This window comes from Bubalus bubalis, chromosome 13, assembly GCF_019923935.1.
Source record: "Bubalus bubalis isolate 160015118507 breed Murrah chromosome 13, NDDB_SH_1, whole genome shotgun sequence".
In the NCBI taxonomy this organism is placed as follows: Eukaryota; Metazoa; Chordata; class Mammalia; order Artiodactyla; family Bovidae; genus Bubalus; species Bubalus bubalis.
The window spans coordinates 12,713,591-12,726,760 of NC_059169.1; the positions used below are offsets into that span (position 1 = coordinate 12,713,591).

General features: G+C 38.7%; 1 protein-coding gene across 11 annotated transcripts in view; it reads right to left on the bottom strand.

The window, feature by feature from the left end:
- MBNL2 (muscleblind like splicing regulator 2) overlaps positions 1 to 13,170 on the bottom strand; it is a 165,830-nt gene that overhangs the window by 130,497 nt on the left and 22,163 nt on the right. The window contains exon 1 of one of the 11 annotated variants that reach the window (XM_044927139.2): positions 9,960 to 10,109. The exons of 9 other annotated variants lie outside the window; for them this stretch is intronic. The gene's annotated coding sequence lies outside the window, so the exon portion shown is untranslated. Of the gene's footprint in view, positions 1 to 9,959; positions 10,110 to 13,170 lie in introns of those variants that run through there. One more of the 11 variants, XM_044927140.2, reaches the window with a different exon arrangement.

Here is a 13,170-nt window from a genome sequence, read left to right on the forward strand (position 1 = left end):
ACTCAGCAGCAGCAAACATTTATTAAGCCTGGCTCCCCGCTCTTCCGTGGGCCTGGCACTATAACCCCTCGTCAGCTCTGCTAGCAGCTATTCCCAGGTCTCATCTAGCTTCCCAAATGGTAGTTCCGATATGTCCAAAGAAAGCTGATAAAAAAGATCCCTGTCCCCAGGCCAGCAGTTTTAAGGGTTCCCTCTGGCTTGTCTTGCTGCTGCTGCTGTTGCTAAGTTGATCCAGTTCTGTCCAACTCTTTGCAACCCCATGGACTGCATATAGCCCATCAGGCTCCTCAGTCCATGGAATTCTCGAGGCAAGAATACTGGAGTGGGTTGCCATGCCCTGCTCCAAGGGATCTTCCCAACCCAGGAATCGAACCTGCATCTCCTGCGGCTCCTGCATTGGCAGGCGGCTTCTTTACCACCAGCACCACCTGGGAAGCCCTCTTACTTAAGTGGATGCTTTAGGTTTACCCAAAGGTGACCTTCAGAAAGAGAAGCACTCTGCTTACCACATGTCAGACAGAAGATGGAGTGTTTGAATGCACAAGTCCCTGGGTAGACTATGGACCAACTATGGAAAATTAGCTCAGCTCTTCTCATTACCCACCCAAAACACAGCTAGTTCATCAGATTCCAGGCAGTTTCTAGAAGGAAAGGGAAACCAGCATCTCTTTTTCCAAAGTGGAAAAGTATAAAGAGTCTCTGAAATGTACTTGCCTGCCCTTTGGGAGTAGCCTAATTGCCTAATTGTCAGAAAATGGGTAGGGCTGGGAGTCAGAAGCGCTTTTGCACAGTGACATGTGAGCCAGGAGATTTGGGGGTGAGTTTACTCAGTCATAAAAAAACGACCAAGCAGTGGTTTTCAAACTGTGAGCAGCTACGAGGCCAAAGGTAAACATGTAGTGTAGTTTACGGAAACATCGATTTTACATTAAAAGTTTGGGGGTAAAAGGGGTGAGTCATTTAAAGTTATTTTTCACTATTAGAACATATATATATATATATATATATATATATATATATAGGCTTCCCTGGTGGCTCAGATGGTAAAGAATCTGCCTGCAATGCAGGAGACTCAGGTTCAATCCCCCTGGAGAAGGGGGGGCTATCAACTATGTCCCCCCTTCAACCCATATCAACCATGGCTATCAACTCCAGTACTCTTGCCTGGAAAATCTGACAGAGGAGCCTGGTGGGCTACAGGCAGTGGGGTTGCAAAGAGTTGACACGACTGAGCAACTAACATACATACACAGAGAAGACAAGATTTAGAAGACTTCAAATAAATAAGGAGACCTGCTCCGTCAGGCCTTCTAAGCCTCAGGAGACCAACTCCTCTCTCCTCTGCTATCATGGTGCCTCAATGGAAAAACCTGAGAAATACTGAAGGACAGGGTCTCCTGGGCTGCTACTTCTACTTTTAACATCTAGGGATTGTGTTTCTTGCCTAGTAGTGAGAGGAATCTTTAGGGACCTGTGATCCAGTGGGGTTTAGTTTGTTAACTGCAGCAGGATCACAAAGTTCATTGCAGCGAAAGATTTCATCTGAATCACTAACCCTCCTCAAAGAAAATAAAGCTTTTCCAGGCCATTCACTTGCCTAAAATGATCATGGGGGTGTACTCTGGACTTGGTGTTACCTTTGGGGCTGGGCAATCTAATGTACCAATTAATCTATAAAATCAGAGCTGGTCAAAAGCACTTGGACTGTTCATGTCACTGAGAAGTGGTGTCCATTGTGTTTCAGCTGTAATTTGTTCACTTGGACAAGAGATAATCTTGCTTTAAGAAATCCATCAAATTAACTATTTTTCTTAGGAATTTACAATATGACGAAGGATAATATGGTAACGAAAAAGCAGATTTGGAATTGCAGATCATTTTTATATCCCCACACATATAAGAATTAAACATGACAGAATGGGGGACTAGGTTTAAAAGAAGTCAAAATCAAGTTTAAATCAAACGTTTAGACTGAAAAAGTATTGAGGCATATGTTTTTCAGAGGCTATTATAAATTAGAGTAAGAGTGTTAGAGTAAGTTAATAATGTTAGTTTTTATCTTAAACTTTTATAACCAAAATTTTCATCAGCTACTTACTCCTGATATTTGCTAAATGCCTTCCTTTCCAATCATAATGTAACAAAATCCTCCATCATGCTTCAAAAATTGGAATTTTTTTTCAGATTTCTAGGTGTGAATTGTAATTTTTCAAAGGGAAATCACAAATGTTAACAAATTTGGAAATGATTCAGTGTTACAATATTTTAATCTAGATATCTAAATGCTTCTTACTCAGCAACATTTATCAACCAAAATTCTATATGCTTGAAAAAATTGTATTGGAAAACCCCTAAGGAAAAAAATCTAGTGCATTTTCTAGAATGTAAACTTCTAAAAAAAGCACTATCTGATAATTTCTGTAATAAGTATAAAAAGAAGTATGATGTAACTGTAAAATGAAAATTTTTGTGCATCATTATTCCTTAAAGGGAGGATTAGCTTAAGGATTTTTTCTAATGAGAGTGAAAACTAGTAAACTTGGAATACATTTAATTTCCTTGGTAACAAATGAACGAGATCCACAAGTGATGGTAGCTTTTACTCATGTGTCATAGGTGTTTCTATCTCAAAAACATGAAGTTTAACTCATAAGGAAATTTTTAGAATATAATGTGAACTTAATATCTATATATGTTTCTACTTGATATCATTTAATCGAGTCATGAACTTTTGAGGGTACACTACTATGAACAAACTATATATCCCGAATAAGTCTAAGCTGAGATTCCCTATGGTTGGGATAAGTAGTTTTCATTTCTTCGTTTTAATTACAAGATTCAATAAATATCTATTGAGTAGATAAAATGGATAGATGGATAAATGGGACAAAACAAACAAAAAAAAAGATTCTCTTTATTTTAAATGTATATATCAGTTATATTTCCTATAAAGGAAACTTTTGTGCAGTCTAAATGTACTAGACTGAACTGTGTTTTTAATACATCAAAACTAACATTTATGAGATGTGTAAAGGTCTGAACTTTCAGTTAGCAAGATGAAATATCTACTGCTGGTTGCATTATTAGTTGAAAATTCTCTGGGGAAGCCTGCATTCATAGCAGGATATAAAATAGAGAGAAACATCTGTCACTAACTATTTGCTTTTGAGAAGTTTCAGAAGATCAGCTGTTCAAAATTTTCAAACAGTCAGGAAACAGGGCAGCCAATACCTTAATATATAACAGGAATATATGGCAATAACTGTTGGAAAAGAAAAGAAAATGTTATCATTATCTTCAGATGATATGATTATATACCTAGAAAATCCAAGATAATTAAATTTAATTCTCACTAGGAAAAAGTGAGTTCTGTTGAGCTGCCAGAAATGAGATAACTAAATAGAGTTAAATGGAACCAATAGTCTTCTTGTTCTCTAGCATAGCAATAATCACGTAGAATACAAAAAGAAAAATATACCATTTATAATAGCTGCATAAAACAAATGGGAATAATGCCAACTGAAAATGTTTTAGACAGATATAAAAATTAACAAACTATCTGGAAATATAAAGTAATACGTGAATAAAATTGAGAGATTTTTAGATTAGTGTTCTTATCATTTAAGAATATTAGATCTTACAAAATTATAGAATTCAACATGATTTTAATAAAATATTAAAAGGATTTTTTTTGTTACTGGAAGAGGTTATTATGATTATGGGAAAGAACTTAAAAATGATTTTGAAATTTATCTGAAGAAGACATAGATGAGGACAGAGAGAAATTTCTGAAAAAGAATCACAGTATATGGAATTGGCACTAGTAGATGGATACATATGCTATTAATCTAAAACAATCAAAACAGGTTGTTACTAACGAAGGAATAGATAGCTAAATCAATGAAACGGACTATAAGTATCTTGAGAGAGACCCCAGTTCACCAAGAACTCAGGATCCAAAATAAGTACTGCATATGGGAAAAGATGCCTTATTCATATTGAAAAAGGTTTAGAAAAACTGAAAAGAAAAAATTATTTTGTAAACTCATACCGTTCCTCAAAATAAATTCTATGTTGATTTGATTAAAAAAGATAATCCACAAAATGGCAAAAGAAAATATAGGTGAATTATTCAGCAATAACAGGCAGGCATGTCTTTTGAAGAATTAAAAAAGCAATGCATACAAAGAAAACAAAAAAGAACAACAAAAAGCCTGATCTTTTATGGTTTCAATCGGTGGTGACTCGAAACTTCTGGTTCAGTGTCAGCTTGAGTGCAAGTAGCTATCTAACTTCCCCCACAAAATCCCCAGTAAAATACCTAAAAGTTGATTTAAGAAATGGGGAAAAAGAAAACTTTCAGCAGGGTTAGAAACAAGGAAAGTATATCAGACACATGTTTTGAAGTCTGTGCTACTACTATACTGAAAACCCCCACTTTTGCCCAGGAGTTATATTAAACCAGAAAACAACAGGTCACTGATCAGACTCCCTTGTGCCATAGAAACAGCAACAGCAGTGAGGCTTGGCCAGGTTGGATACTTCGCATACAGGCTGAGTACACGGAAAAGCTGGGTAGACAGAAGTAACCTTCATAACAAGAAATTGAGCAGAGGCGACATATCCCTACCAGGCAGCCCCTGACCAGAACCCCCTCCACCCTGTACTGAAGCTGTACCACCATGGAACTCCATCAAATTGACATCAAGGAGACGCTATCGACAGTCAGGTGGCAAGTGACGAGCCATAAACACAGATTTCTCTGCCCTGGTTGAATAAAAAGAAACAAGCCTGAGCAGACTTCCTTCAAGATGAATAAATGAATTAAAAAAAAAAAAGGCAAAAAACTAGACTTGTAAGGAAGATCCAATATGAGACCAATGGAAAGATTTTGCAAACTAAAACGAAGATCAAGATGGAACGCTCAAGGTTTATCATAAAAAAGTGGGAAATATTAAGATACCATCTTGCTTTGTGTTTTCAGTAAAGTTGAGTAAGATTCATGCTTTCTTCATGGACACATGAACTAAAAAAGGAAAGATGAGAAAAAAAGACAACAGACTGAACTTAAAAGGGACTGAGAGCTATCCAGAAATAAAAATAGTAGTTGGTTGACGTAAGAAAGGAATCTGAGTAAACCAACATTTCAATAGCAGATTAAAAAACAACAACAACTTAATTTTATGCACTGAAGAGCACTGTCAGTGCACAAAATGGAATCAATGAGGTGGAGAATACACCGGACATATTCATGCAACATATTCAAAGAGGAAAAAGAGGAAAATGATCAGAAAGCTAGTGACAGCTATGGAGGTGAGAAAACAAAGATCCAACCTAAGAACTATCAATGCCTTAGAGAGAGAGAGAGTGAGAAAGAAACGAAATAGGAGCAATACTTAAAAGGTACAGGTAACAAAGTCTTGGGAGGTTCCGAAAGGAACTGAGAAAGAAGATCCAAAGAGAATTTGGTGCTCGAGGCAAATTAACAAAAAGCCTGTGAACATCCTAGCAATTATGGAGACAAAGGGAGATTTCTAAAATTATTAGCCTTTCTGCCCTCCCCCGCAAAAGAGTTAGCTACAAATGAACTCATTGGCTTCTGACTTCTCTTGGGCAGTACAAAACACTAATCAAAGTCAATAGAAACATCTCTACTGAATTTTGAGTGAAAAATGTATTACTCCAAATAAATACACTCAATCATATTCTATTTCCTGCCAGAAAGTGAAAAATATTCTCAAATATGTACTGGATCAAAAACTACAGCAGTTCCCAGGAATACCACTAGAGCCAGATTCTGAAGGGAAAAAATTAGGCATCGGGATTAAATATTTATGTATTAGGATGTTAATCACAGCATGATTTGTGAGAACAAACAATTAGTTTGCTTAAACAACGCAAATGTTAAGTGACAGGAAATGCTAAATAAATGATGGTATCTTCATATCATCGGACATTAATCAGCTCTTAATAACCACGTTTTCTAACCATGTAGAATATCAGATCCAAACACTTCTTGTGTGATATAAATATTTTATATTTTTTCTTTAGGAAGCAAATGTTCTATTACCAGAAAACAAAACAAAAAATATTGTAAGACAAAAATTCTAAAAATGCCCCCTGGGCTTTTATGCTTGCAAACATGTAACTTCCTGAACAATAGGTCAAATGTTACGAAAATCTAGGGACAATCATGTATAAGCTGCAAGTACACTTCCCAGCCTGCTGCTGCTGCTGCTGCTAAGTCGCCTCAGTTGTGTCCGACTCTGTGCGACCCCATAGACGGCAGGCCATCAGGCTCGGCTGTCCCTGGGATTCTCCAGGCAAGAACACTGGAGTGGGTTGCCATTTCCTTCTCCAGTGCATGAAAGTGAAAAGTGAAAGTGAAGTCACTCAGTCGTGTCCGACTCTTAGCGACCCCATGGACTGCAGCCTACCAGGCTCCTCCGTCCATGGGACTTTCCAAGCAAGAGTACTGGAGTGGGGTGCCATCACCTTCTCCGACAGCCTCAAATGCAAGAAAGTAGCAAGATAGAGAAATTACATTCTTTTGCTAAGTCTGGACATACTTTCATGATTGTGAACTTTGCCCAGTTAGATGAGATAATAAGCATATCATATGTCATAGACTGTTGTCCAAGTTGATCAGTAGAAATTATAATAATCAGTGTTACTGAAAAATAAGTCACAAGGTAAAATACAGTTTAGTATTTCAACAACCTGATGTTAATTTGAATAATTCAAACTCACAGTGAGTGGGTGGTGGTAGAGGGGCTGGCCAACTTTTAAGAAAAGAGATTAAAGGAAAGAATGAACAGAGTGACAATGGCTTGCAAATTGCAGCTTTCCAATAATAGTAAAATTTGCATAGCACTTTTCATAGAACTTGGGAATAAAAATGTTACATTATAACTGCTGGTTATTACTTCTAATAATAAGACATAACTAATGGAAGCACCAAATGAGACAGTTTAAGCATGACATTCAGGCTACGGCTCCCCTGTCTCATCACCTTCTTTGATTCAATAACATTTTAGATAAAAAGAGAGGGGTTTTTTACGGGAAAAAAGGCATCTGAATTTCACTTTTTTTAATAGCAGTAGGGAACTTGTTTTTGTGTTTCAAATGGCTAAAGATGCTGGGCTATGGTTTGGTCTCTTTGGGGACTCGGAGCATGTATTTTAGAAGGATTGCTGGCTAAGGTTTGGAATGAAGCATAAGTCTGCGGTATCAGGGCCCCATAATCACTGTTTCATGCTTTAATCAACTAAGCTATTCAATCAAGTACAAGATCGTCAAACATGACTACAAAGTATTATGAAGAGTAAATTGTTATGCAAAGAATAAAGAACTACACGTTAAATCCAGGAGTAATAAATATGGGAAGAAATGTTTGCCAAGAAACACTGTTTCCAGTGCAACATAAAAACATGAAACCTAGAATCAGACTGTCTGATGATAGAATATTTTCGGTTGAGAAAGTGTGAAGAAGGATTTGCTATATATGTTTTGATTGAAACTAAATGTGTTCTAGGTATGGGTCCACCTATGTTTGGGGGGTAAAAGTTACAAGCAAAGCAATCAGTCAGCAGATCCAAAATATTAAACTGCTTACAAACTATTTAAAACAAAAATAATGCCACTAAATCAAAATGTGACTAAAATATAGGGGGGCATTGTTAATTGTTTTTTAAAGCTATCTGACTTTATGAATGAACCTAAAGAAACATCTCGAGTTCTAAACATTTTTCATATAAGCAACACCACTGCCTCAAAATCCATGATACTTTATATTTGAATTCACAGATGCGTATCCCAAAATGTATCATTAACTTCAACTCATCAACAAGAGAAACAGATACGAGAGAAACGATGCTTTCCTTAAGAGCTCTGAGAAGAACCATAGTCACGTTCTTCTAGAATGAAAAGCTAGAGGTTTTCTGTCCTAGACCTTAGAATGAATCTCTTTTTCTGGCCCCTCTTTCAAAAGACAATTCAATCAAAAGACAATTTGGAATTTTAAAAATCAGGGCAGCAAACTATTTTAAAGGAAAAACAAATAGGGTGTTCTCTGAGGGCTTCTATATTAACATGTAGCCAGGATTCAGGTTCCTGTTCCTCCTAATATTGCTGAACATAAAAAACAGAATAAAGCAGACGGCAGTTTTTAATAAATCATCTTTTTAAAAAAGACATGGTGGGCAATCGTAAAGCTCTCCTCATGTCTTAGTGAAAAGCCTCAATATAATTATTCTCACTAATATCATCAGCTGTCATTTACATAGAATTTTATCCAGTGAATAAAGTGCTTCCAGCATGCACTATCTCATTAAATTTCAGAGGTGGACAATAGGTACTCAAAGGGTTGGTCTGGAGACTGTCAGCCTGCACAAAAGGAAGATTTCCAATAACGACTTTCATTATTTAGGCTACTCAACACTGTCTTCCCCAGATTATCAAATATCAGTCTCATTGTGACCCCATATGTATTCGGATTCACGACTGCCCCCGTGCTATTTACAGAACAGCAATAAGTATATTAAGAAAATCTACTGGCTTTGTGATAAAGCTGACTGTAACCAGCTCATAAAGCTGGTATCTGTGTCCTTCAGCAGGAAGGAAAAAATCCCGTCTGGGGGAGAGCCTGTCCTGTGGTGTGGCTCAGTACAATAGCTCTCTTTTTCTTTACAGGGTCAAAAATTCAGCAAAAGAAATTAATAAAAAGCCTTCTCAGATTAAAAAAAAAAATTCTCTCTCTACCGCCAACCCCACTGCCCCCTCCCACCAGAAGATAGAGACAGAGAATTTTAGAAACAGGAGTTTATTCACAGTGCTTAACTCAAAGCAGACTTCCCCTGGATTAGAAGTGCAATTTACATACTGTATAAAATGTCAGGATGATATTCTGGTTCCTTATACACACTGCTGATTTTATTGTATACTTTACAGTCTTTTCCTCCCATAAAAATTTCCCCTTTCGAGGTTTAGATCATTTTCTAACGTAAAGAGTAGGCATTCACATTTTTCTTTTTGAAATAATGAGGCAAAGTGGTTCGCCATAAACATTTGAAGTTCAACAGGCACTGGCCCATGAATACATATGTATATATATAATTATGTGTATGTGTAGGCAGATAAAGAGAAATAATAGTAACCAACATTGATTGAGGGCTCTCAAAATGCTACAGCTCTAAAATTCTTATTAATCAACGCCTGAAATATCACTGCCAAAGTCCTGTTTGAAAGTTGGGATGTTGGGATGAGTGGTTATATTTAAACTTTGAACTCCAAACAGAAATTTCAGCCAGTTTTAGAGGCTGGTTGCAATTTAAGCTCCATATTGAACTAACAGTCTAAATGCTCTAAACCTCAATTTTTTTTTTTTAATTTGTAAAATGAGGCAGTATTATACCTCTCTCTCAGGGCACATTAAATTAGAAAAAAAAAATTAATGTTTTGAAAGTAATTGTCAAAGTGCCTAGAACATAGCAAGAGCTTTAAAAGAGTTAGTTTCCTTCTTCTGCTCTATTCATTATCTGTTATTTAACCTAGAAATCAAAGAAAATTGTGCTGCTCTGTGGACCTGGCCCTGAATTCCTGATTTGTTTTAGTGGAGGGACATAAGCACTTGAGAGAAATGACTACAAATTAAACTACAGCAAAACATCAGAATCCCATCTCAAAAGGCTCTTTCCTGGGTTAACAGCCTCCAACCCCGCCACCCTGGCTCACCTAATATCACTTTCAGGAGACAGGAGAGAAAAGGAGAGTTGTAAAATCATTTTGTTTCCTCAAGCTTAGAAAAAACAAAAGTGCATTTTATATAGCTACCTTTAGTCAAGGCAACTTAATTTTTCCCTTTAGGGTTTGAGTGAGTTAGGATGGGTCCATGGATACCACCCTTGTAGAAAGAACTTTCAAGTGCTGGATTTTGGAGACACCCAGAAATTTAGTGTTACCTGCAGCATGCAAGTTACGATCTTCTTGAGGTCTAATCCGGAGAGGACTTTTGTGAGGATTCCGTATTTGTAACACCTTGGAAGGGCCTATGCCAGATTACCAAATGGATGTCACTCAGGTCTCCCCTCCCCACCCTCCTCGTCCATGGCAGGCATGACCAATTGATCCCAGTGCTTTTCCCCCTGTGAGTCTACACTTGGCACTTGAAAATTTCTCAAAACAAGTTTCCAGGCAGGCAGCCACCACCGACAGATCAGAGTTCCCTTGTGAGCTGAAGCCACCCCCAGACTAGGCTAAAGGTTACCTTTGAACTACTTGTGAAAAACAAGGGCAAAGGGTGCGTGCTTGCTGAATAAATGAACCGTCTTCCTGTAATTCTAATGGGAATATTTACCCTACTTGTGAGCACAAACGTCTCAGGCATTTCATTACCATTCATTTATTCATTTAGATATAAATACCCGGAATACTACTTATAAATCACTCTTATCTCTTCATTAATAAGCGCTTCTTAAGAGTCATTATGAGATAAAATAGTCTTGGCCGGTTCACATTGCTGTATGTCGTTATAATTAAGAAAAGTGTACATCTTTATGAGTAGTCTATAATTCGGGCTCTTCAGTAATTAGATTGAAATGAAGTTTTATTATGTTTCAATTTCATTTTCTATAGTAGTGGATAAATGGAAGTCTACCTGGGGTGCCTGTCACCCAGATAAACTTCTGTTTTTATGGGCAGTGCAAAGATGTACCGAGAGCTGATTCCTTCAAAACAAGCACTGCAAAACAAATGTCTGATTCTTTGGCCAGTGTGCATTAGTGGCAAAACAAACAGGCCATTATATCTGTGGCAAAGAATGAGATTGCAAAGTCAGTGAGGAACAAGGCACATTATCAGCTGGTCTACATTGTAAAACAAAGGCACAAAAGCGCTGTTAATACACGAAAAAGCCAAAGTTTCACGGTTCTCAGTGAACTTCAATGGCTGGTGGGATCAACCTGAATTTAAGTTGACTTGTCTCTGTTTAGTTTCCATATTTTCCTTACCAGACGGCATGTCTCCCTTTCTGATCAGGATCTACTCAGCAGTATTCCTGGGTACTGGCCTCTTTTTCTCTCTGTCTCTCTCAATTTGTTGCTCTTAAAATGATAGCCTGTGTTTATTTAGGATTAAAAAAAAAAAAATCAACCTGTTTGAAACACGAGTAAACTTAAATTTGCTGCATCTATTTTCACGAGTGCGGTTTTTCTTGGGGCATGTGGCAATATTTTAAAGAAAGCAAACACAACTAAAGGATCACTTTGGAATTTTACAAGCATTTCTAGGATCTAACCCTGTAATGCTAAGGCCTTTAAACTATGAGGAATTTTGAAACCACCATTATCCAATGTCATGTGAGATGAACTGTATTTTTTTGATTTTGTCACTTTTGGCCAGCTGGGAGGGCAGCGGACAGTCCACGCCACGGTGGAGCAGAAGGGTGCAGTTTCTTTTCTTCCATTTTTGACGGTGTGTGGAAAACAAGTAGGCATCTGTAGAGAAGCTTCACTTCGACTCTTTCCCCTGCTGCTTCTGACGAATGATAACAAAATAAGATCTAGGCTGCAGGACAAAAATTTCCCTAAATATTTAGCCCTATCTGTGCTGAATAAAACAGCCTTATTTCGGTGCATCCATATTATACTATTTGCTGGCAAAATAACTCTTTAATTCATGTGTTTTTCCCTTGAAAAGAGGAGGAAAGAGGCAAAATGAAACAAAAACCTAACTGCCTATTAGTTTTAGTTTATAGATGAGCCTTGATAAGCCTCAGAAGCCACTAATTAGAAGGAGCCCACTAATGAGGAGATGGTGACAGCCTTCTCCCCCTTCTTCGCTGGCTGTCATTGGGTGCTCCCTACAAGGCCCCCATTCAAACGTCTCTTCTTGGAAAGTCCTTCCCGGCCCTGTTCCCCCACCCCCACTGCCCCAGAAAGGCACTCTTCCTGCCACTGTGCTCCACCTACTTGAGTCGTCATGTCCTTGATGTTGACCTTGCTGATGTTGAGTCTGGTCAGAACATGAGCCAACTGAGCCCAGGCTAACACCTCTTTCTTGCTCAGCACCCAGAACCACATCTGGGTACTTACCTGGGGTCTGCTGACTGATGGACTGACCAAAGAAATAAAGGACCCAAGGGATAAAGAGCAATTGCTAAGGAAATTTAAGAGCCTTAATTTTCCGTTCTCCACAGTGAACTGGAAATCCATCTGCCTAAGATGCAGTGAAACCTGATGTGTTCAAGGAGCACTGGTCTGTGATCCACTTTCTCTCCAACATCCACTGTCTGCACCTGCTTCCTGGCTGTGGCTGCAGACAGTCACGTGGGGGGAGATGGAGGAGAGGATGCCTGAGCTTGTGCTAAAGCTATGGGGGTCGAGGCGGAGGCCAATGGCGACCCCTCCATAGGAGCACATCCTCTCAGCCAGGAGGAGGAGGACTGGCCATGCATTGGGCCTGGAGCCCTGCTGAAGTCTTCTGTCATTTCTCCTTTCACCCGCACCCCTTTCAGAGGATGACTGTGTAATACATGCCACTCACAGCAGCATCTCACAGACTCAAGCTTGACTGTACTCAAACTGTCAATCAAATAACACAAAGGTGAAAAAAAAAAAGTCCTGATCATTCCATGCCTTTTTAACAACTCTTAGGTGCCCCACTTTACCCCTACTTCAGGGTCTCCAGGGACCAGGGAAATTCCTATTTCTTATTGTTTACTGGAATGAATGATCCTCTTCTAGATACTGAAGTCCTTGAGTACTGGGAATGTCATATATACATCTATGTTCCCCATGGGGCCCAGGATAAGCACCAGGCAAGACAAAGCTGTATCCTGCGAAATCAAAAGCTCATGGTCAGGACTGTAGTTTAGATGGATGAGAGCAGGCTGCAAGACTGCTGATGCTACTATTGTTTAACAGAGGGGCCTGAACTGATCATGGGACCTCATCCCGGTTGGTCTGATCCACCCCAGGGAGCCAACAACGGCCTTGTGGAGAGGAGGTGGCCCTGCAAGGCACAGGCTATGTCCCAGACAGCTGATGGACCCTGAAGAATGAATGAGCTTTACCCATGTGCCTGCTCCCTAGTTTTTCTTATCTCCAAACACCCAAGAGCATCACGAGAGGCATAAGAAAATACCGTCTAGGTTTCCAAGGATACGTCTTGTAA